Source organism: Cyrtonyx montezumae, unplaced genomic scaffold (genome assembly GCF_038088225.1).
Source record: "Cyrtonyx montezumae isolate F1298 unplaced genomic scaffold, pur_monq_1.0 scaffold_17, whole genome shotgun sequence".
NCBI classification, from domain to species: domain Eukaryota; kingdom Metazoa; phylum Chordata; class Aves; order Galliformes; family Odontophoridae; genus Cyrtonyx; species Cyrtonyx montezumae.
Genome location: NW_027071903.1, coordinates 6,253,762 through 6,280,442, shown reverse-complemented (window position 1 = coordinate 6,280,442; position 26,681 = coordinate 6,253,762). Strand labels below are relative to the sequence as shown.

General features: G+C 40.3%; 1 protein-coding gene across 1 annotated transcript in view; it reads right to left on the bottom strand.

The window, feature by feature from the left end:
- Window positions 1–18,391, bottom strand: part of GARRE1 (granule associated Rac and RHOG effector 1) — a 49,858-nt gene extending 31,467 nt beyond the window's left edge. The window contains exon 1 of the mRNA XM_065733152.1: window positions 18,323–18,391. The gene's annotated coding sequence lies outside the window, so the exon portion shown is untranslated. The remainder of the gene's footprint in view (window positions 1–18,322) is intronic.
- Window positions 18,392–26,681: the final 8,290 nt, after the last annotated feature.

Genomic DNA, 26,681 nt, shown 5'->3' with positions numbered 1-26,681 from the left:
GAAGTATCCATGCAGCCTTTTTTTTTTTTTAACCTCTTTAATCACTACAACTTAGGGATTATCAGGAGCAGCACATAGCAATGACATCCTATTTACAGCTGCTCTCTGGAACAGCTCATTGAGAAATTAATGAATGAAAAAATACTTCTGTTAACTTCTAGACAAGGCTTCCAGACAACACAGAAACTATGCCGTGCAAATGCACAGTTCCTGCACTTACTAGCACATGCATACTTTGAATTTTGTCTTCTTCACTGAAATAAATATTCCTAAACTACATTCCTAGGCTGTTTTAGCAACATCAGAAAGAAAACTAAAACTCAAAGTCACTTCAGTACCCAAAGATTTTGGTACTGTTAGACAAAAGTAATGTTTGAAGGCAATGAAAATTATAAACATCACTACAGTTAAAGATCTTCTGTGAAGAAAACATTTTTGAGTACTAGAAGCATGAGACAGACTATGTTAAAAAAATCCTGAGAAGCCTTTGAGATTTTCTGCCTGTTTATAGCAAGGATGATGACATGTTTCAAAACATTTGGAGTAACTCAACATCGACCATCTTTCCTTTCCCAAATTACAATGCTGCTCCTAAATTCTCAGCGCCTACCACAGTATACATCTGCAACACTCTCAATACTAGACTACATGGAGAAAAAAAAGAATTAAAAGCCCTGAAAACATGTTTTCTTACTTGCATTAAGTATACTAATCTTTGTCTACTTATGCAAATGAAACGGCTACTATTAGCAATATTTCCACATGCAAACTATTCACTTTTTCATATTTAGTAACTGTATTGCCATTCTATTTCCATGTGACTGATACTTACAATTAATTCAATATTTACTTGTATTTATTCTCTTCAGCACGCATTAGAGGCTTTAACTGTTTGAATATTTTCCTTCCCCCTCACTCAACTCATTCACTGAAAGTCTCCTACTCGAGAAGCATTAAGCACTCTGAAATATGAATTTCATCTCCAGAAATAGAAAACAGGAGTACATCATATGAGAAAAACTGACATCAGCACATGCACTTACTGTCTCCTGACAGTTCCAACCATGAGCTTTTTTGTCATCTTGCTAATGCAGAGATTCAATTCTCTGCGCTACTGCTCCTGTGTTCTGACTTTCCAAATGGTTTATAGGCTTACTGTGTTTGAGTAGCAGCAGATTCATCAGTGTGCAGCTGGAGTTTTGCCCAGGATAACAAACTATTCTATACAGAAGAGAAGGACATGATAATTAGGCCTTTCATATCCCTCTCATGTTGAAAATTATGGAATTATCAGAAAACTGTAATCATGGAAAATGTTAAACTAAGGAGAATGTATTTTTATAGCAAATGAACATAATTATGTTTACCATATTTGGGCCCAAAGTTGGCTGGCAATTCAGTCTGTATATAGACAGCAATATCTGATTCACAGTCACAGGATATGAATAAACCAGGACAATCCAGTGTGCACAGTAGTCTCTCCTACAACAAAACCAAACATCCACATGTACGTAATGCTACAAATGCATCATACAACACCACTGCAAATCACAGTTTCATAAGTTTTAGAAGATGAACAGTTTTAACCTTGATTCCAAAATCCTTCTTGAACTAATCTTTGTGACAGAAGACTTTTTGAAACTGTCAAAATGCTTTGCTTCCAAAAAATCTACATTATTATACATTAAATTATGTAGAAGTAATTTCTGTAGCTGATGAACGAACAGTAGTGACAAGTAATTTGAGTTCCTGAAGATTAAAAACTGGAAATGGCAACATGCATACTTCATAACCTTTCTTCACTTTTTCTAATCAAAAGAGCTGCTTATGTCTTCAGCACAGTTATTTCCCTCCTCATTAAGAGCAGAATTTATAAGTCTTAATTAAATATAGATGAGACTTAAAATAGCACTAACTCATACTGTGCAGTCACGGGTCAAAACATGATTAGTTATAAAGATCAAATGTAGTAGTACCCTCCAGTTTTTATATTTCTATGAAAATCAAAAGGGAAAATCATAGCAATGCCTTGCCAATTGTAATCTTTTCCCCAGAAGCACACACAAAACTCAGTGCTTACCTAGTTCTGCCTGGGTAAAAACGTTCGGTCACTCAATTTCCTGTAAGTCCCATTAACAAACAGATGAAAGAATTCTCCTCTTGCCCTTCTGAAGCAAGCCAGCGTGCTCCAGCAGGTACCACTCCATTTTTACTACAATGGCAACAGCTTACATCAGACTCCTGCATTTAGTGTCATCTATTAACTGCTTCAGTGATCCTGCTCTCTATTTGAGTCCATGGAATCATTTGTTGCCTTCTACCTACACAATATAAGTGTCAAAATGGGCCACAGATCAACTTAAAATTCAGAAAACTGCAGACTGATAGCTCATGGCTGATAGAGCAGACTTTGGCCTCCATCCACTCCTTACACCAGCAAAGCTGACAGAAACTTCTGGTTTCTCAGACCTAAATGTTCTGGTTTTACATTTATATGTTCCCAAGAAGACTAGCTTGATTAAAACTGTCTTCTTCATATTAAAAAGCAGAAGATGTCAATACATTAGCAAGCTACTATTCTGCTTCTTCTAAAAAGTTGATATTTTAATAATGAAGCTTACCGACTTTGTTTAATAAAAATCAATTTTCACATTTGGAAAATAAATCTCACGTTCTCTAATCAGTGTAGATCCTACTAAGGAACGTAAATAACAAAACAGCAGTTTGCTAACAGATGCATACAAGGAATTCCACCGGCACGTCTCAGCAGCACACACAGCTCTGCCAACTTCCAGCTTTAAGCTACTACATTAAGTACACAGCATGGAAAGGCACACAGCAGTCAAGCTGATGTTCAGATAAATACTGATGTGGCTTGATGTCAAGTGATTTTTTCTTTAAAAAAAAAAACAAAAAAAAAAGGTTGTTAGAAAATATTCCCCAAGGAACTCTCCACATTTTCCAATAAAATTATCAATTGGGAAATAATCATCTGACCTAATTTATAACATATAATGCACAGACAGACCATCTCATTTTGTCCTGAAAGTACTGACAGTTTTATGTAAACAGCTCAGCTCTCATCCATCTGATTTGTCACCAGGTTATTTATTATGTGCCAGAACTTCTGCTATGAGTTGTGCAAGAAATTTCTCTCCCAGCAGAGGACACAAAGAGATACTTACACTGGTATAATACGTCTTGGAGAAGACATAAATGTAATGTTTTAACCCATAAAAGAAATAAACATGATGCGATCTACTGACTAGAAACCAGAGAAACGCATCTACAAGCAAAGCTGAAATTTGGCAGATCTTTATGAAAACTCGAATGTCTTTTTCCCTCTGAAGCACCTAGTGCCATCAGCCCAAGATACCACACACACAGATCCCTGGAAGACCCTAACTTCACACCTCATTATCTAAGCCTTTGTATTTCAACATTCATAAACAGAGCTGACTTCTATTCACAAATGAAGACTGGAAAGACGCATTTAAAATGTACCCAGTACCTGCTGATGCATCACTTGTTTAAAAATAACCACGAACACAAAACGGGAGGCGCTGAGGCGCTTTAAGCCAAATGACACTCCCTCCAAACACCTCGTGGTGGCAAAGGCCTTTCTGCTGCAGAAATTGCAACACAGTACCACTCTGCCAGTGGTGACACGTGGCAAAGATGCCAAATATGCTTAAGCAACGTTTCATGATGAGCTGATGCATCTCCCAGTGATCCCACCAGACCCCTTTCAACCACATTTCCCAAGTGCACATTTAGAAAAAGCAACCTTTTTGCCACTGGGTCTGTTCATGTAGAGGGTGTGCCAGCAGCCCAGGCAGAACCACCTCAGCAGTACCAAGCACTGCCCATGGCTATTGGGCAGGGACAAGCGATGGTACATGAAAGGCTACCATCCATAACTCTAGGTGCCCAGGAGACGCTTGGCAAATTTCACTAAATATATTACATCCCCCCCAGGCACCATTTTTAGCCTCTGCTGGATTTCCTCCCTTCTCCCCACCCCCTAGCAGGCTCCAAACCTTGAAGTAACCTTGTTCTGTTCCCCCCCCCAGAGACGGCTCCATGCCTGAAACATAACCTCTAATCTTATTTTCTATTTCTAGCATACAATTCACGACCCTTATCCCAATTTTTTTAAATTAAATATTCAGTGTTGTAGACACTGCTTCCTATAGTTACGATAGTGCACAGACTACACCAGAATTTATAACCATATGCTTCTTGTTGAGGACAATTTTACATTACTTGTAAGAGCATTAGAAACACACAGTATTTCTGTATTACAGATTTACAAGCCTCTGAAAAAAGAAGTTTTCACTGCTGCTGCCAATACTCCACTGCAATGAAACTTTATTTGTTGGGAGGTTTAGATAAAGACTTTAAAATATAAAAGCACTACATTTCAGGGCAGTCTGCAAAGCGAATCATAAACCTTCAGCAATTACAGATACTTAGTATTTGCAGACATTAAGCTAATGTCTTTAAAATCACAGGGTCCCATTACAAAGGAAGTCTCCTCACCTACCACTATTTATGTACTAATTCTGCTTGAAGTTTTTATTTTTTAAACAATAACAACATTTGCAGTTTACGTTTTCTACAAAATACACTAAAATAAAAATGGCCTAATGTATTGGATGTCCATCTAGGTCACAATGACTTGGTCAAAATTTATACTTCTAATTAGCTAGCACTATCAGTAATCCCTTTTCATATTTGTGTGAATTAATATTAATTTGAACAGTTGCTAGGGAGAAATGTTCCACCATGCACAAATTCTCCCAGAGAAGCACTTTCACGCAGATCAATTCCCTGAAGAATGAAAAAATATTTTTCCATCTCCAAAGTGCTGAAAAACACGAAGTTTTCAGGATGCATCCCTGGTCAGGAGACTGTAGGCTGACACAGCCATGCCCTCTGCAGAGCTGCACAGTTACAAGAACACGTCTGCATTTTCATCAGCAACACGCTAACATTCTTCCACCTATCCTAAAAATACCTATTTCAGTCCTAGAAAACACGTCTCCTCAGAAGGCATCAGCAGTGTCTATCACTGCTCAGCTGGCCGTGCTTATTCTGTAGTGAAGGACAGATCTGGTCACTTTGCGTTAGTGAATACACAGGAAAAGTGGAGGAGAAAAGAGTAAAATTCCAACTTACCACATACCAGAACGTTTGTATCAAGCTAGTAGCAAGTCTTTCAAAAGAAGGCCAACTATACAGTCACTGCTTTCCTTTCATTAATCAGAAAATTAGACAACCTAAAATGGTAAAAGCAAAGAAACTGCCCGTCGTGGCTCAAAAATTGTTCTCTGAATTACAGTCTAGACGTAATCAACTGCAGGGATAACTTTACTAAACAAGTAAAATAAAGAAAAGAGGAATAATTTTTGGACTAAGACATGAAGTGCTACAACAGGCTTTGTTAAATTTATATATGCCATCAATGTGTTGTACAATAAATACAGTTTATTTTCCATTAGTCTCCACAGACATTCTAATAAGTACTATTAGTTTGTGCTACTTTCTCTCTCCCACTCCTTCAGCTTCTATCCTATTCTCAGCAGGGCATCCTTTGAATTTATTGGTAGTTCCACAGAAACTGAATACCACAAGTGGGAGTTCAGCCTCCAGCAATTAAGAATAAAAGCAGATAAGTGAACATAAATTAGACTAGAGAAAAACATGTGCAAGAACTTCTTAAGGCAGCAGAGCTAAATTTTGAATTGGACTGGAAAACAATAAATACACAAATACTGAAGTCTTATCTCATCCACATACTTAGCACATCTGTTTATACCACAAAGCAGAAGTTAGCCGGAGAATAGGAGCAGAGCAATCAGAAGCAGCCCAATGTGAAATGCCTTCTTAGGTGGCTACTTGGGGAATAAAAAACTGAACTAAAAATAAAAAGACACTGTCAACATAAACTTCAAAACAGCCTTTTCCTCAGAAAAAAAAGAAAAAAAGTGTGGAAAAAACATATTTTGGATGGTAATTTCAGCAAGTGTTAAGGTTCAATGTTTGAAAGCTTTTTTCCCTCCATCCCAAAATGACAGCAAGAAACTCCTCAAAAAACATCACTATGATTCTCATGTGAATGAATGATAGCCACAAAAATTTATCATAGCATTAGGAAACTATTTACCAATATGTTTGCAAAAAGGATGCTGTTATTCAAACGGAAAAAGAGCATCAAGCCACTACTGCTCGACAATCTAAGGAACTATTTCAAAATAGTTCATTAAGCATTGATATATTTTATGGAGTCCACAGTAATAATTAAAGAACTAATATAGCACTGTCTGTCAGATGTAAATATCATGTGAAAAAATCATGTTTCCCCACTGTGTCTGCTGTGAGCATGAGAATTAGAATTGTTTCTGTAAAGTCCTCAGTGAGGACAGTACTAAAAAGGTCCTCACTTTTTCAAAACTGCTTCTACTCCAAGCTTAATGAGTGACTCTGTTAAGTTTTAAAAAAAGCATTTATCTCCCAACATTTTCTTCTCTTTCTTTAATTTGCTATCTAAAAACTGATGAGTTATTTAACTTTGCCCATTCTGTCAGAAGCTGGTAGGTATTTCCAACTACATCCATGGAATCTGCTGCTTACAGTTCCTAAATCTGACCTTGTACATATCCTGGCTTTTTTTCCCCTATCCCAAAATACATTTTCCTTTCAACACATTTCAATAGTTTACCTTCTTTTCCTTACACAGGGAGATGTGCTTTCAGCAGAAGAAAAAGGGCAATCTGCTAGCGCAGTCACTTCTGCCCAAGTTCTTCCATTGCTAAAGGACCTCTCCTTTCTGTCTAACCTGCAATAGAATTTAGAGATAAAATGATGACTCTTTCCACAGATATCCCAAGAGAAGACGAGTGGAATTATTACTTGAGCAAAATGTTCACCTTATACTTCCTTTAAGATTAGCAACACAGTAATAGTCCCAGGTAGAACAATTAGCTGGCTAGACCTAAGATGTAAGCAAGGCTCGTGTTTTCATTATTTTTCTTTTAACTATGTTCTCCATGTACAAGTAATATGATTCCTTTAATATTTTCCCCTTTTCACAAGCTGACAGAAAACTGAATTTGTCTGTACCCTGACCCAGAGTTTCTGATGGCAGTAGGAAGTACGAACTGTTACTGCACAAACACAAAGCTAACGCGCTTCAGTGGGAAGGACTCCTATGCACTCCTGACTCCAAAGCGTAGGGAGGAAGACCAAAATAACACAACATTGTGTTATTACTGCTACTCCTTCCTTCCAAGGCCCTCCGTAAGGATCTTGCTCTATGCCTAGAGTTACTCTGCTAGGCAATAACACTTCTATATTCTGCATAAGCCTGCAACACGTGACTACAGGAATCTCCCAAAGATCAGTATAATGAACAAACACAGATGTGCTAGATAGAACTTTTCCATCTTTTCCCAAAAAGCTCTGTTACCTCTTATCTACTTATCATCAAGTCTGCAGTTATCTGCTAGCTTTGCACATTAAAAATATAACTTACTTTCTCCTCACAAGTGCATAGGATCAGCCCTATTTTCAATTTATTTTTCCTACTTTTAGATTCACCCCAGCAAACTTATAAAGCACAGTATTAGAGATGCATTCTTTAACTCACCAAAGTAATTACGTTTAGTTTTAGTCACAAAAAATATTTTCCTCTTAGAACTAATAGTATTCATTACATTCATATTTCACAATTTTCTCAAAATGTTTATTTCAGAAATAAAAAACCACCTTTCTTTTTTTTCATAACATTACATGGTTGGAGCAGACGGTGCCACATCCTGCATTTACCAACTACTTTAATAGGACTAATCTATACTAAAGTCATAAATGAGACTAACTGCCATCAAAGCACTATTTTATACACCACCTATCACTCATGCAGTAGGAGAGTTTAAGCAGTGCTTCAACTACACAGACGCTAGCACTCACAACAGAGTTTAGAACAATGGGAGTCTTACGTATTTCCAATACGGAATATTTCTCTCTGCCTTTTTCTACTTACAATCCATACCACTTACATACAATATGACACATACAAACAAGAGCATTTTCAACTTGAATTCAAGTGTAAAACAGGTAAAAATACAAAATGAAAAAAGCACAGGAGAAAAAAAAGTAAAGTGACTGGATTCAGCAGCATAAGAAAATGAAATTAGTGTGGGCTTGGCAGTGGAACCAGTAGTTTTCTTTGCATCACATGAATATGATGATCAAAATTAGATTAAACTATTTATGGTGTCTCAAATGCTGTTAGCAAGGCAGTCAAAGGCATTTGGAGTTCTTACACGCATACCAACAAATCATATTAAACAGTGCAGCCAATTACAAAATGCATTTGTATATCCCCTTACAGCTAACATATTGTTCTGTCTGGAACAAAAACTTCATCTACTGATTCTTTTCCGTATCTTTCAGATTACTCTGTCAGGGTATCTGCCCCTGAAGCTGAAATGTAGACATTTCATTGTCCATATTTTGGACAAGACAGTGGGTTTTTAATTGGTCAGAAGTAGTACTTCATAATTATAAACATTGCTTTAATGTTAAGCAAACTCTACTGCTAAGTTCCAACAACTACTGAAGAAAGAATGCCAGTCAAGGAGTCTTGTGGCACCTCGATTTCTACAACATGCCACTTCAGTAAAAATGATGGTATCTTAAGCCATAGCTACCAGAAGGCTGTGCTGCCATTCAGCAAGACCGAGACAGAACAAAGAGCTGGGCAGCAAAAACCAGATGAGGTCTAACAAAAGCAACTGTAGAGTCTTACAGCTGGGAAGGAATAACCACAAGCATCAGTACAGGATGGGTCCTGGTGGACAACAGTCTGGCCATGAGCCAGCAGTGTGCCCTGGTGGCCAAGAAGGCCACTGGGATCCTTCCGTGCATTAAAAGGAGCATGGCCAGCAGGTCAAGGGAGGTGATCCTCCCCTCTGCTCTGCCCTGGTCAGCCCTCACCTGGAATACTGTGTCCAGTTCTGGACTGCCCAGTACAAAAAAGACAGGGATCTCCTGGTGAGAGTCCAGCAGAGGGCTGCAGAGATGATACAGTGTGTGGAGCATCTCCCCTGTGAGGAAAGGCTGAGTGACCTGGGTCTGTTCAGCCTTGGGAAAAGAACACTCAGAGGTGATCTTATTAATGTTTATAAATATCTTAAGGGTGGGAGTCAAAGGGACATGGCCAACCTCTTTTCAGCAGTCTGTAGGGACAAGACAAGGGGAAAGGGCCATAAGCTGGAGCATAGGAAGATCTGCACCAATATGCAAAGGAACTTCTTCATGGTGAAGAGCACAGGCACAGGCTGCCCAGGAAGGTTTTGGATTCTCCTTCTCTGGAGATGCTCAAGACCTGCCTGGATGGCTACCTGTGCAACCTGGTGTAGGGGGCCTGCTTTGCAGGGGGGTTGGACTCCATGATCTCTAGTGGCCCCTTGCAACCCCTACAATAATGTGATTTATGTCATAATTAAGCTCGTTATTCATAGGTGAATGTGAAGTTTTCCCCCTAATTATTTGATAATTACAAGACTACATTAAACACTGACTATGAATAGTTACTTTGATATGCTTCTTATTGCTTGTCTCCAATATGAAGGCACTTAACAAGAAACCAAAACCTTTAACAGAAGCAGCAGCAGGACAGGCATCCCAGTATAAACATGAGTAAGCCATAAGGGCCTGCCACACAGCCTACAGCTTACCACCAGTCAGATGAGGCAGTATCTTACATATAGCAGAATGTAAATGCCACTTTTAGACAAATAAAAAAAACCAAACTTATCAAGTGAAAACAATAAAACAATTATTCCCCTTTACATAAATTACAAAACAAACATTTCAGTTGCATTACTACTTAAAATTCTGTTTCTTACCTAAAAGATATAGAGTGCCCAATCAAAGCTGAAAGACAACAGTTAGTTGTAAAGGAAAAAGGACATCCTGTGTTTGAGGACAAAATGGTATATTTATGTCAACCAGTAAAATATTTGCCCTCTGAGGACTTCTACTATTACTATTCTCTGCTTTTTTCAGAACATATTAAGCAGATCTTCTGACATCGCCAGGTTTGGACTACTTCAGATGGATTACTGTCCCTCAACACTGTCTGCTGGGGAAATGCTATCTGCCTACGACAGCATAAGGTAAACAAAGCTAATGAATCGTTTGTCGTTGGTCGATGGTGTGATGCAAGAGGAAAAAAACAAACTACCACACCTTGACAACACAAACCTTTAGAGACAGCTCTGTAGAGGATAGGAAGTTCACTAAGTCAACAATGCTTTAAGGCACAATCAGGTTTTTACATATTACTGAGCACAATAATCATTAACTGTTTCCACGGCTTAAAACTATACCTGTTTAACATTGCTCATATTAGGATTCCTTTCAGAGAAATATATTTAGCATAGGTATAGCATCCAAGACCCTCCACATTCAAACAATTTACCTCTCATCACACCGAGCAACTGCATCACAGTACAGCACACCTTCCTGCAGAGATAAGTAACTCGCGCTCCAGATCAGAATATATCAAATAGGACATGCAAAGAAGAGGTAAAATATTGCTTCCCTGAAGCACGAAGATATTTTTGAAAAGAAGCTGCATCTTTACAGTTTGGGTTGGTTTTTGTTTTTTTTTTGCCAGCCAGTATCAGACAATTCTAAACAAACTTCATAAAAGCTAACTGTTCCAAAAAGTAAAATGGAAAACCTTTTTCCTGTTTTGTCTTCAAAGGAAGATTGCACTCTTCCAAAAAACATTTTCACTTAACCTCGTGCACCAACTACGGATTTACTCTATCATACCAACCCAGCACCACAAAAATTTAACATTCCTATATAAAAACAAAACATGTATCATTAGTGGTTTTCAAAGATTTCGTGTCCAGCAACATCTGCAGAGCAATAGATTTCACTTAACCAGACAAGGATCTTTTCTAACCACAAAACCAAGCAACAGATAACTTCAAAATAACACGGGTCAGATGCATCACTTTTCCATGTGGATAAAGCAAGAAGTGCACTTGACCAAAGACATCCAAACTACATCATATCAGTCCCATGACCCACACTACTATTTCAGTTGCAAGAATAAATATTTATAGAAGAAATAACATTTAAATTAGTGCTGACAACATGGATCTGCAGGATACACTTGAAAACAATAAACTATCGACAAAGCCATGTTAAATTCATGGTCAAGTTTTTACAACAAATATAAAGCTCACTTATCACTAAGTTATTTTGTAACACTATAAAGTTGGACACAAGTTATTCACTCTTCTTTGGACCTGAAATGAGGTCAAAGTGCCGAATCTGACATCACAATCTGTTACCCTGGAATTTATTGCAGCATTTAGACAAAGAAAAGGTTTATTAACCTAATCGGATTGCTTTTGAGAAAATGTTTCCATTCCCTTCCTGAAAGCAGCACAAGATATGCAGAAAAACTAGAAGCTCTCTCAGCAAGGATTCTTTCTACGTTTAATATAGAACCAAGCACATTCCCAGTAAAGGCAAACATGCTCTTTTTTCAGTGCTTTGTTCTAATAATTGGCACATCCTCCCAGCACCTCATGCAATTTTTATTAGCACAGAAGTCTCTTAAGAAAAATAACCCTTAGAATTAAAAGTCCACTTACACTTGCATTATTCTTGGAAATTTTATTTTTAGTTAACATAGCCCTGCTCTTCTATATAAAAACTTCAGCTTCTCTTCAGAAGTAACTAAAACAGAAGTGCAAGTTATAATACTATCAAAACTTTAACTTTGTTTGTATTATAACCTGTGTATCAAATGGCTGCTGCCCAGTGCAGTTTATTTGTACTCCACTGCGAGCTAGCACAGCACGTCAATTTGCTCTCTGGAGGTAAAGAATGTCTGAGTACCTGTGTAAACCTCTGCCTTCCTGCCAGCAACAGCAGCAACCTGGGAATCTTGAAGATTTCGCTTGTACTGCTCAGAACTAAACTCTGCAAGGTAAAATTCTTATCACTAACAATGATTTTTTTTTCACCCTATTTCTTTAAAAAAAAAAAAAGGCCAAGAAGAAAAAGTTTTTAGCTTTTCTGAACGATCCATGCATATTTAGCTTTAGATCAATTTTTTTGGTGACACATTAAAGCTCTCAGCAACATCATCTCTTTGTAAACAGTCATCTCACATTGGAAAAAACATAGAACTTATTATCTTGTTTTGCAGATATTTGCAAACTGTGTCACTTCTCCAAACAAACACAAATATCTAACTGTATCTTTGCTAAGAGGCTAAATACAGCTCTTTCCAGGGCTATAAAGCATGCACTGATGAGGTTGGATTCTATACAACATACTCGGACAGTTTTAGTTAACCCTGTTCTATACCACAGGGCCTTCAACGCCTGCTCAGACAAAGAACTGCAGACCATTCGACACCAGGCAGCACAACTATTCTTCTGTCCAAATCTATAAATAAATAAAAACCCATTCCTGTCCTCAGGATCCTTCAATTGACACAGGTGTCTTTAACAGAACATGAAAACCTGCATTCATCTTTACATTTATTTGACATGCATGGCCTCATCTGAGCATTTGGGGATGAAAACTCCATTTCATACTTGGTGAGTTGCAACCAAAAAACCAGAATAATGAAATTTTTAGCCATCCTCTTCCTCCCTCTGCATAATACTGTCTGGTGCATGACTTGCAAATAGCATTCTAAGAAAGATTTTGAAATACCTAACAGAAAGATCATGTTCCTCAATTCTTTGGGAGTCTGGCATAGAATTACATTCATCGATACTGATCTTTCCCCTGCAATCTTCAGCCTTTGTCACAAGCTTGGAGGATGCAGAGAGAAGCGAAGTCTTTCAACAGCAGCACGAGTTGTTTCTGTGTCTGTCCTTTCTGGTCACCACAGCTTTCATTTGTTTTCAGCATTTGTGGTCTACGGCTGGGCCACATCAAAGGAATGTCTAGCATCTCCAGGATGAGACTGCCAGATTCAAATATTTTGAAGGAACTTTTAAAAATACTGGCTTGTACTTGTAATCTTTGGAAGAAACACTTAAAAGATCTCAAGATTTTTCTGGAATGTGAGCTGTAGACATTCAGGTGCTTTATCTTTCCTTGAGGAAGCTCTTATGCTTGGACTTGAACTGTTCTACAGCACAATCAGCCAAGCTCTGTAATCTGTACAGTAGAGCAAGAAGTTCAGTTTCATAAACAAAAAAAACCCACCTAGAATACTGCTCTGAATATTTTGGTAACAGACAGAGCACGTAGACCTGCTTGAAAGAGTATTATTTTATCCCAGTAAATCCAGAAGAATTTTTAGTAGCACCAAGACACAAACACACCCGAGTTATCACACTGAGGAAATCTACTTGTGAAACTAAAAACACTGTTCCTGAAGGAATTAAGAATTAAAGACAAATTTCACTGCCTGATTGTTCTCCTACAGTAACAAAAGCTAGGGACATCTTCAGAGAAGAGGAGAAAAGGTCTCTAACATTCCTGTCTTCCTGCTCTTCTCCTCTGCTTTCCTCCACAACACGCTTTAAAAAGTTCCCAAAACATAGCCTGAAAGGAGGTTTGTTCCATCCCCAGATTGCACCAGCATATGCTGTACAGAGCCTATGAGGAATTTTGTGCAATCAGACTTCCACGTAAATGTCAACTTTGAGCATGCAACTAAACAAGAATCACACCTTCAATGCTGTTATTAAACAACCACTTAACATGTTCCACTGTGACTTCCTAACCAACACACAAGTCTGGAAGGAACACGATATAATATCCGAGCCTGAGATGGGCTGACTGATAAGGCAGCATAGGAATTTTCCTGTCAAAGTTTTCCAAATAATTTCTTTCACAATGCTGTTTTACAGAATGCTTACCAGCAAACGCTAGCTCCTGACAAGTACCCCACTGAACGATGACTACACAGAACATCATAAAGTGTCATAGTTGCAAAAAAAAAACCCAAAAACTATCCATTTGAAAATTACTAGAAAAACAAGAAAGGAAAGACCACAAAGAAGGAATGCAGCCACTCTGTAGGACAATGAAATTCTAGCTAGCCTTAATAGAAAATACAGTCATCTCAAGGAGAAAATTTCACTAAAAACATAACTGCATATCAGTTTTAGTTTAAGGAGCATTGTAAAAATATTCCCTAAGTTATCATTTCCTTTGATGTGCTCCTATCAGTAAGAGCACATAAGCTAAATTCTTTTTTTTTTTTAAATGGGGACCAGCTACTTTTCACAAAAACTTTTCAAAGTTGTGTTTTTTAGACAATACTGAAATAAATAGATGCATATATCCTAGCACTATCACGTTCTCCTAGAAGCGCTTTCCTTAGAAGGGAGAGTATATATTTCCTTTATGAAAATACTTCTTCAAAGAAATGGCCCAGAACACCCCACTTCATTGTTTCAATTGAAAGTTGTACCATGTGCTTGTGCCAATTGTACATTATCATTTAGCCTGAAGCCAAGGCACTGCCAGTGGTATGCAACACTACAGCTGGAAAGTGTATAAAGACTCTTCAACACTCCTGAAAGCCTCACGTAAGCCTCAGTTACTCCCACCTCAAATACATCCTTGCCGGCCTTCACTCATACAGCTCAGGATTCCCCAGACGTAGAGTGCTTTTGTCTTTCCCTTTTCATCCCTCTTCTATTCTTCAAAACTCAGCCAGCATATTTCTGGGACCTCTGTTCTGCTGCTTTGCCCTCGCACCCATGTTTCTCATGCCACTCTAGCCCAGGCCCCTGGAAGTTGGCCGGACAGTGATCTGTGATCATAACAGAACCACACAGAGTCACCTCCCCAGATTTTTCCTAAGCAACCAATACACTAACTTGCAATTACAGCAAATACAAGATCGCAAATACAAGATTGGTATTTGAAGATGAACAAAGTTCTCAAAATTTTCTCTTGAAACACACTTCATTAGCACCAGTGCTATTTTCTTCAAAAGATGGAAACATTGTTAAGACGAGAGAAAATTTAAAACCTTTTACAACCAAACAACGTAATCACAGAATGCCAGAAGACTAGGATCAAATCAGACAAATTCAACAGGTAACCCACAAAGCTGTACGAGTAAAGCCAACGCCTCCTATTCTTCCTCACACACCTTAGTTTCTTTGGAGTCAGAATTATCTTTTAAGTACATCAACAACAGAGGACAAGAATCCCATAGAAAGCCGAAGAGGCACAACAAAACACTACCACCAGCTTCTCCTCAGTGACTTTGGAACACGTCCTTAACAATGTCGACTTAGCTTTTGAACTGTTCTTTCATCCTACCAGGATGAACTTCACATTCTACAGCTATCAACAGCACCTTCTGTGGTTTAGATCTTGAGTCTGCAAATACGATTCCAGAGTTGCCCCCAGCTACAAGATGCACAAAATTCAAACGCATCCCAGAATACAACGCTGCCTGGAGAGCACAATGCTGCCTGCTGCACATTACTTAATGTTAACTGATGTTACCCAAAGGCCAGCAAAGGTTAGGAAACACTAATGAGACATATCACCAGGCTCAAAGAGGACTGGTGTGATAGAACGTAGATTTTATTGAGCCCAGCACTATCAGCCGCGCTGTGAGCCAGCCCCAACACACTGTTCTTGTGATGAGGTTACCCATGCTGCTGGAAATGTCATCTTTCATGTATGATATAAAACCCCTTCTATAGCCGCTAACAATACCCTGGCATTGTTCAAAACATGTAGGGTGTTGTTCTGGCCAACATCCAATTCCAGTAATAATATTCTATCTACTGACAGTAACCACAAGAAAATATTCTTCCTTTTCAGCCCCAAGTGGTTTTGCAGAGCAGCAGCAAGCTCCTGAAGAACTGCTACATTTCAGTGTAAGTTCTGCATTTCACTGTTCATTTATCTCTCTGCACACATCAAACATTTCTCTCGAACTGTAGAAACACCCTGAGATTACTGGGAATAAAGGAGTTCTTTTTATACGGTACAATTAGTCATATCAACAGTGATAGCTATTTTGAGCAGCACCTATTAATCACTATCATTAGCAGGATCTCTGGTGTACCAGCATTCACTGTACCAAGAGCAAGTCTTTTGCTATTACAGCACTACTATATAAACAAAAGCAGCACAGTTTCTCCTCATGCAATCCCATTCTGGGTAACAGGAGGCAAGCAACAGCACTTAAAACTAGACTCCATTCAAGACACAAAAGGAAGCTTACTTATGCCTTGCGAGACAACAAAAATACAATCGTTTTGCTGTAAAGAAAAATTGGCTGTAATTTCTATGCTGAGGAAGAAAAGTTCACAAAAAATAACAGATCATGGGAAGAAGTTAAGAGAAAAGAATCTCTCAGGATTGAGGCAGCAGAAAAAAGAAAGTGGTCAAACACAAGCGGATGGTTAAGTGGGAGAAACCTGGACTTTAAAGACTTTTAGCAAATATTTCCATATTATTCAGTATGAAGAACCAACTGTTGACCAAGTTCCAGAGTCTCAGAAGAGGCTTTCATCTGGAAAATATTCCCTGTATGCAGTATTTCTCGTTTCCTAACACCTCTGAGTAACTCCTGAATCAGAATGAAAAGTGCTAACAGAAGGATTTATGCCTTACGCTGATCTAAGGAGCAGCAGCACAAGACACACATGAAGAAACAGCTCACACCCAAGGTTACACGAAGCCCAGAAACCTGTATGTTGGCCTGAAACACAGCTTTGTCACAGCCACAAATACAGTACTCAGAAAGTCTGTCCAGAAGCCCAAAAGAAGAAAACTGTGCAATCCCTAAATTGGGAAGAACAGGGATTACTCACAGTAGAAGCGTCCATCTTATTTTCTGTAGAAGTGTTGCTTAGCAAAGGTCTCCAGCCAAGTGCAAAATCACGTTGGTACACAAATAGCACCTGCATGCACACTGTGATCAGCTGGAGCTCACAATCCCACGAGCAGTGTATCACAGCCCTTGCAAGGCCAGGAGCTCCATGATACAAACCATGTGCCCTGAGGGCTTCAGCCACCCACCACCAGCCAGCAGCAGCAGCAGCAGCTGGGGCACCTCATGCTTTGTGAGCCAGCACTGAGCTGAGCGTAGGAGCAACAGCACCCTCAAACCCCACACTCTGACCTCTGCCCCAGCGCTCTGGATTGGAGCTTGCCAGCAGCCACACTGGGGACACGAGGCACAGAGCCATTTTGGGAACCAGACCTCTGCTTCTGGCAGCTGTGTGCCCCCACCGCCACTGACTGACAGCCCAGCAGCTCCTCAACACCACGCGACAGACGGAGACCTCTTCACCACAGCACCCTGACATCTGTCCCCACGTAATGGCTGATTTATACCCTACCCTGGGTTTATAACCTTACAACAACATGAGATCTTTCAAAGTATTTCAGACTCCTGAAGTAACATCCACTTGACACGTGCGTCAGCACCAACTCCTTCCTGCCACTGCAGGCCCCATTTCAAGCACCGAGAAGCACAGGTCTGTAAGTAAAGCCATAAGGTACAGCCCAAAAAGAGAGCTCTTCTCTTCTGCCCGCAACGCGCGCACAGCACGCTAAATACAACCCCAAACAGCAAGACGGAGCCCTTGAGGCGAAGGGCCACGAGCTCCCACCGCCGCGACCGGCGGCACAGACAGCGCTGCCCGGCAGGGGGCCGTCACAAACCCACCGCCCCGAGCCCAACGCTACGGCCCACCGGGACCGCCCGTGAGCCCGGTCCGTGGGGCAGGGCCCGGGCAGCACGGCTCCGAGGGGAGGCCGGCCCCACGGCGGGGTCTCCGTGCCGGGCTACGGCAGGCCGGAGCCCCGGGCGGCGGTCACTATTTCGCAGGAAGGTGCGCAGGAATTCCCGCAGGCGCAGTCCCCGCCGGGCTGCCAGCACTGGGGTCGCGGCGGCGGGAAGGGGCCGGGGAGGGGAACCGTTCACAGCCTCGCCGCCGCCCCGAGCCGTGCCCCGGCTGCCCCGCCGCCGCAGGGCCGGCCCCGCGCTGCTATGGTGTGCGGCGACGGTTCCCCGGGCCGCGCCCCGGGACGCCGCAGCCGCCGCCGCCGCTCTCCCCCGGAGCCGCGCTCCCCCGGGGCTCCTCGCCGGGGCCCGCCGGGCTGTCCGGAACGCCGCCCGTCCACGCCAGCTCAGTGCCCCGCACCGCCAGGGCCCCGCCGGCCGCGTTGAAGGGCTGCTCCCGGCCCGCGGGCAGCAATGGAGACGGGCCCGGGCGCGGAGCCGCGCCAGGAGAAGGAGGTGCGGGGAGAGCGGGGCACGGCCGCGGTGCTCGCTCACCTGTCCGCCACAGCCCCCGCCGCACGGCCAGCCCCGCTCTGTGTACTCCGGAAACGGCGGCTCCTCCACCGGGCGCCGGAGGAGGGGCCGGCACAGGGGGCGGGCGGAGCCGCGAGTGACAGCGGGAAGGGGACGGCGGGAGGGCGCGGGTGGCGGCGGCCGAGGGTGAGGGCCGGGGGTCCTCTCGGGGGCGGATCGAGGTGAGGCGAGATGACGGGGCGCGGCCGGGCTGACCCGGAGCGGGTCGGGATCGGCCCCGGCGCCAGAGGTCCCCCGGTCGCCTCCCGCCTGGCTGCTGGGGAGCTGCGAGGCACGGACTGGGCGTCGATCCAGGGTAGGGGACGGGGCAGGATAATCGGACGGTATTTCTGAGTGCTCACCACGAGGTCCTCGCCCTGTCGTCTGTGACAGAGATCGCCAGTGGCACCTGCAGAATACTGTTTGCCTCTCCCATTTACCATTAGCTAGAGAAAATAACCGAGGCGCACCTTGTTAAATGTTTACTTGGGAGTTAGGTAAAATGCACAGAACTTAGCTGAAATTGGTCCTTTGGCCATAATTATCCCGGTGTTACTGTTGTTACCAGTTGCTCAGGAGCAGGCCCGTATGTGATGGCTTCGTTGTGAGTGTGAAGCAGTTTGTTTCTATTCCTCAGGCCTAGTTCGGATTTCACACAGACAAGTTTGCTGTGCAATTTGATGTGTTTTCAAATCCAATTTTGAAATAACGGTCCCATTAATCCTGTCTTTCTTAGCAGAAAGTGGTGGATTTTTAATTCCACGGTTTGTTTAGTATCTTACATTTGAAATGGAGCAGTTAATAACACAGAAATAGTTGCTAGACATTAGAAAATAAGGTCGGGTAATAATAGGAGAGTTGTTAACAGTTCTTGGAATATATTTAGGCAAAAAAAACGTTCTAGGACTGAGCTCATCCGGCTGTGATTCTAAAATAAAATAAAATAAAATAGCAAACTCTCCCAAAAAACAACCGCTTGAATATGATACCAATAAAGTGAAAATAACTAATTTTAATGATACCAATAAAGTGAAAATAACTAATTCCCCCCCATTTGTGCTGCTAATCAGAGAAGGCTGTGGGAAGAAGTGAAAGTGTCAATTTGTTGGACACCTTCTAGCCACAAGCAAGAAGCAGTCCTCAGCAGTGTCTGTGGGGAGCTGCCTGGGAGCAATCTGTGGCTTTGTTTCCTTCTCTGTAGCAGATGGTTGCTGGCAGACGGGGCTGCTCATCACTGCACTGCCTCTGAACTTTTCTGATTTTTGCATGTCTACTAAGTGTGTCTCTTCCTAGTCAACTGAGTTATCAAATTAAGAGATACCTGGGAAATACTTGGAAAGCAAGCAAGGGAACAGAAGGCTGTCATATTATCTGCTTCTTCAGCAGGGTGCTGGAGCATTCTTTTTGCTCTAACACTGAAGTAAAATGCTGGAAAAGGTACCTTTGGGGAGAGGTTGGGGTTGCCACTTTTAAATGGAGAACACTGATTTGAAAAAAAATCAAGGCTTAGATGGGGTTTAAACAAGTAATGGATGATTTTTCTTCTTCCCAGGCCAGTATCAGAGGTTGCACCTTAGAAGCAAGGCAAAGAAGGGCCCAAAATTCCTCCTGGTTTTCTTTCTGTTTTTGTTCTCAGGTGCACTTTCAGGTACACAGGTTTCCTGTCTTCGGCAGGCAGGGGGCCAGGCTGGAGCCTGCCAGCTGCAAGCAGCGCTCCAGGAGCTGAAATGTTGTTCTGGTGCTGAGGTTGTGCACACATTTTAATTTGCAGGATTTATTACATTTTTTTTAATGCTGTAATAGCAGTTTTTAACACAGCATCTCAAAAGATATGACATTTCATTTGAGAATTGCTACAGATGAAGTGTATAGAATAAGAGTAAGAGTGCAAAGAGGACTGGTAAGAACCCTAGCCTGTGTGCTGATATCTCTTAACCAGATGGTAGAAATTTAAGACAGACTGAAAAATAGAAAGTTCACACTTCTTAATATGAGTAGAGTATGAAACATTTCTTTCAGTAGAAGTAAATAATAACCAATGCAAAATAAAAGGGGAACTCCTAAGGACTAGGAAATATGTAGTGTGACATTGATTTACTGTGAATTCGTGTGTGTGTGTGAATTCTACATGTTTTGAAAGGTTGTAGTATGATGAACTATTTAATAAAGATCTGTGTAGATCTGCATACAATAGAAGTGTTTGATAGTATTTATAATTTTCCTATCGATGTTGCATATATCTGAGATGTGCTTTCCAAGACTTCCGTTGTATAGGAAGGGAAGGAAACTGGTGCACTGCATAAACAAAGAATGTAACAATGCTATTTAGAGAGAGAGGAAACCAACTTTGAAATGTATTATGAGTGCAACCTGATCTCAGGGGCTGTAAGAGGAAGAAATCATTAGACTCAGAAAAAAAAAGCAGCACTGGCACAATAGCCATGTGCAAATGTTAATAAGGATATGCGTATCAGCAAGGTGCGGGGCAAGATTAGGAGGATGAATGTTAGTCATAAAATCCCTCAAGAGACAGTTGTCTTGTTAAGGGAAAAAGCTAACTTAAAGGGATTGTTGTTTCTGTTAATCAGACAGAGATACGGTTAGGAAAAGGAAATATGAGAAAAAGCAGTGAAGGGTGATTTGGAAGCAGACGTGATCCGTAGCATTCTGTTTTATCAGCTGTGATTTTCTCTTTGTGCTTAGTGACTACTATGGAAATTGAAGTACAGGAAGAACAGCAGTAGTGTTGCATCAGTATTTGGACCATACAATTGCAATTGGAGGATGAGAAGTAATGAAACTGCAGTTTTATACCTAGCTACGTTTTACAGTTTGTGCAGTATGTGACAGTTCTCATGGCTCAGAGCCTGGCTTGCTCTTGCTGTCCGAATGTTTGACAATGCAGGCATACACGTAGGCAAATAAGACTTCTAAAAATACATTTCACAAATCATCCATTCCAGCTGCCACAGTGAGAACAGGCCTTTTGTCCTGCAGCCCTGGACAACTCAAATCCTATTTCAGACAAATGAAATTTAGTTATTTGCTGCCTGACAGGAAAGCTGCTGACCTATGCTTTACACTCCTCAGTACATTGACCAACCATTGTGTCCAACCTGAGGCTTAAAATGAGAATTGGCCTCCTGCCCAGCAGCTTTGTAAACAATACCAAATGGCAGAAGAGCCCTATGGTTGGAGCCCCCAGCCTGCTGTCTGCAACAGTTCTTGCCTGTGACCTCCGCAGGGCAAGTCTCACTTTGAGAAGAGCGAACATGGCTGACTATATATGGCCACCTGAAAATAAAAATAGGGACAATTACCTTTTCTTGTCAAATAAATCAAAGATTCAGGTCACCTTAAAAAAGCCAAGGCTGCAAGCTAGCGATACTGGCTACAGAAAAAAAAATTATATATATAGTCTCTTATTTCTACATGTACAGGTCCAACTCTGAAGTGAATAGAGGCCATTTACTTCTACTGACGTTGGATATATCCCATGACCTTCTAGTTTATATATTTAGACTCCCCATAGTAATCTTCTCTTCTACTGAACTGATATCATCACCATTATTATAAGCAGAACTTGTCACTTGATTGACAGCAAATAACCTTTCCAAAAAATAGCCAACGAGTAAGAATGTTTTGCAAGAGTGACATATGATCATGACTGCCTGCAGTTCATTTTTGTTTACAGGCAGTGGAAGAATTTTGGATATTTTTAAGGTTGCTGTCCCTAATCCAGAGATGATGAAGATGTGCTTATTTTTAAGTTGCTGTTCTGCTTTAAAATCTATCTTCCAGTTGTCCTGAAATGGAGAACTAGACTGAAATTCTTTGTCTGTTGCAACAAGCTAGATGGGCACAGGAATGCAGTGCTCTCAACTACATGCACAAAATTGTCATTGACATTTCACATTTTTGCTTCAGGAAGTCAACTGCTCAAACACACGTATGATTTTTTTTTGAAGTCTGATGATTCAGATGTCTGGGATCTCATTTTGCTTGTTTTCTTGAAAACTTTCACAAAAAGGAGTCAGCTTGCAAAACCACAAAAATGTTCTTCTCGACCAGCTGTGGTAAAATAGTTTGCATGGCCATCTAAATACTGGAGAATTTTTTTGTATTTAAAGTAAATTTATTCTGCTGAGTAGCAAACAATTGTGAATTCATTATTAGCTATTAGCAGCTGGCTTAGAACTGTGCAAAGTATGCAGAAAATACGGAGGTGTTGAGAGACTATTTATGAGGTACAAAGAACTGTTGTTGACAACTTTTCATAACAGTAAATCTTAGGAGACTGTTATAAAACAGATATGTTCTAAATTTATGAATGAGAAATAGACTTTTTTTTTTAACCCTGAAATTAATATGGCATTTAAGTATATTACATTGTTAGATTGTGAGCAGGAGTCAAATGTAATTCTGTGTGACTGACCCCACTTTATATTAATACAGTATTTATTGTTACTAATAGAATTGAGTCTAAACACAATTTAAGAAGGAGCAAAACACAATTTAGAATGAATTTTGGAGCAACATTTATAAACATGTAGAAAAAGATAGTATCCCTTCCACAAACTGTTTGAAATTAGAGGCTAGCTGACAAAATATACTTTGGTTTTTTTTTGACATTGTGTGACTGATTTCAATAAGGTGTTGTATAGGTTTCAGGTAATGCAATTTGACATCTTTAGAAAGTGTTTGATATTGGATATATAACTCTTATTTCTAAGTCTGTGTGAAACATATTCATGGATGAATGATGACTCTCACGTGATTTACTTTAAGATATTTGTATATAAACAGACAAAATATTTGTATATGTTTGTAAATATTTATAGATCTTTAAAGTGCTCTGGAAAGAAGCCTACGTGGTATTATTAAAGAATTTGCATTGGGTAATTCCTGCGATAGAGGGGCTGAAAGCTATTGCATCATCTTCATGTCTGTAAGGGTACTGTCACAAAGGCAACTTAATTTCAGCTGCCTCAGTGGTACTGTTATTACCTTTTGCCTATACTGCTTATTTTGTGTTGTGGAAGACTGCCAAATAAGGACCAATTTCATAATAAAGAAAATTTTATTATGAAAGTAGGTTGAACAGAGGAATAACAGAAACTTGTAGGCCAGTACCTCATAGCTGAAACTTCGTTCAATTACTTGTTAACACACAGAAAAGCGTAGTAGATAAAAACTGTGTTCTGATGCAGTCATGACGGATGAATGAATTAGTCTTTTCTCTTGAGTTTCTTCATTAATTACAGAAATACCCAAAGGCCCTGTGTGGGATTGTACTGTAGGTAATCCACTTACAGGATGGCATTTCTCAGGAACAATGAAACTTGAGACTGTCAAAGCTTTCTTCTTAAATGGTTATTGCTAAACCTAATACAGTGTCTCCTTTGGGTGTTGTGTCCAAACCAATTCAGGTGCCCTGGTGACATCAGGAGATGTGAGATGCCTGTCAGTTAGTATCTGGCCACCTATCTGTCCCGTGCTTGAGACGATAGTCACAATGTTGATACAGAAGAGTGGGGCTTAGCTGCAGAACCTTGGCATCCCAGTCTGGTCTGTTCCCTGGGGCCCAAGCAGTTAGCGAAACCTGCTTGGCTGAGCACTGTTTTCTTCTGGCTCCAACAGGAAAGCTGGCATAGCCGACCTCAGTGGCTGGTTTCAGGTTCTTGATTTGTACTGTTAGCTTCCAATGCTTCCATACTTCTTTTGTAACAGCAGCCAAAAGTGTATTTGGTTTGAATTCACTGATAGTATCAGTGATTCATTGACACATAATCTGATATCCTTCACCATATTCTGAAGGCACCATGGTCTCTAAGCCAGTTAGATGCCCTGTATGTTTGGCTTGTCTTTCTAAAGGTGCTCTGTGCAGCCCCTCTCTCTGTATCAAGAAGCATGTGCAAACCTCTCTCCTATGGTTTGGCTCCGAAGGTCCCAATTCACCTGTCATTAGTTCAAATTGCATGTAGCTTTGTTGGAACTGATAGCTGTGGTTCCCAGCTCTTTTGCATGGCATCTACTCAATTTCAGTATTGTGAAAGGAGGTATAAAAAGCTACTGTCTTTTTGACTGTGGGATCACAGTTGTTGCTGGTCTAAAAGGCAAGAAACAAAATACCAGCCTCACAGGAATTGCATGTATGCACACATGCAACTCTTGTGTAAAGTTGTCCTATGTGTCAGCACCAATAACCATGGCCAGGTGGTAGCAACTGTCAGCTGAGGTTTGAGGGGAAGAAAGATTTCAGCTCTGGGAGTGCACTGCTAAATAACTCAAAAAAGCAGATAAACGGTACCCACAGGTGCCCTTTTATTTTAATTTCTCACTGATGAAGCAAGATACTATAACCCAAATAGATCTACTTCAGGTCCTTTTAAGCATATAATTTAAAACCAACTGTTATTAGCAGATAAGTAGTAAAACAATATGTAGGCCAAGCAAATTCTATACACCAGTTGTTTTCTGTTATTGGATTTTTCATGTTAGTTTTCTTTTGTATTTCTGAGAGTGATACTAGGGAACTGATATTGTATACATCTTTCAAAATTAAACTTTGATACTGGTATTGACTGTCAGCAGATATATATACATCTCAAGGACCTTTGTAATTCATGAAGTTGGAAGATGAGAGGACAAAAATAGGATGCTGAGAATGCTGCCTTTTCCTTTTCAATGGGGTAATATTTTAGAGACATGACAGTTACTCAGCTGAGCTTAAAAGAAGAGATTGTATTGCATAGTCAAATAGAAAACAAAATAATTAGTAGGGGAACATACCAAGAATTAATTGTAATACAGTAGCTTCTGCTTAGTTTCCTCACAGTAAATACATGCTGCCTTGATATGAATAAAGGTAATAGGATGATAAGCCAATCATTTTTTATACTGTACTAGCATTAGCTAGTTTTTATCAGCTCAAAGGCAACCTTAAAACATAGCAAGAAACACATACATGCGTGAATAGGTATATACAAAAATTTGACTGTCTTTATTTGTTACCATGGACACTGAGAAAAAAACAAATTATATGTTTTTCTGTGAAGATTACAAATCTTTGTATTTTTATCATATTTGTTTTTCACTGTGGCAATGGCTGCAAAGAGAAGAAGGTGGTAAATAAACTGCAGTAGCATTGGGGCTTATAAATAGCATTGTGATTTGAGGAGACAAAGCAGATCTAAATATTTTCTCTGGAGACAGTTCTGTTCTGTCATAGTGACTGTATTAGATATTACTCATAAAAGTAATGAAAATTTTCTGCCACTGTGTTCGTAAATTAAAATGTACAGCATGCACATACACACCCCAATCTCTTCAACTCTGCTTCTAGAGAACAAATAATCTGTATAGTTTCTGAGGTTATGTGATTTGCTATTTCCTGGAATAATTGCCCACAATCATGTGAACTTGACTGATGGCTGTGCCAACCAACAACGTACACAAGGTGACCCCAGTGATGGTTTCAGAAGTAGTTTTTGTGGATTAGATGAATTTGTCCCTGAGGGGAGTTATGTTTTTCTCCTCGTATGAAGCAAATAATATACTGACTTCAGAGTTGCTAATTTTGACCTTCTGATTGTAAGTTCCATGCAACTGGTGTTTTTCTGAGTCTAGGAATGGTGGTTTCCTGAGAAGATCAAACTCATAATAATTTGTTACATTCTCTCATGGTTTTTGTACATGCAGAATCCGTAAAACAGCACAGTACATAATAAGAATTTAGTTCCATCTATAGTAGTTTTATACTCTGTGTTTTTTAGACTGTGTAATCATTTTTCTGAAAATACTAAACAGAAATCCTTACAAAGCTCATTTCTCCTGCTGTGCAATGAACGTGTAATTTGGGATTTCAGGCATAAATACAGTCAGCAATAACAGACAATGTGTAAGGCCTCTGTCGTGTTTTGAATTAATGGTTTTTAAAGATCATGGTACTGGTCTTGCTAGGAGATACATTTATGCATATTCTCATTAAAGGTCCAAGACTTGCAGTTGGTATGATTCCAGTATGTGTTTAATGCTACTCCCATTTTACATAAAATGAATGTAGGCATTTGTTTCAAGACCAAAAATGTTAAGAATTACATTTGTAAATATCCTTGAAATTCAATTCAATAGGAATTAGAAAACCTCAAAATGCAAAGGCCTGGTGAGTTTTCCTTATCCAACATTGTAATGTAGCATGAAAGATGAAGTAGAAAGTGGTATCTGCAAATGAAGAGCCTGAAATTATTTGCATTATATTTACTGGTGCACTCCATGTGACCAAAGCCTTTTACAGGCAAAAAATACAAACAAGTATTTCAAGCAGAATCTGTAGAAAGAG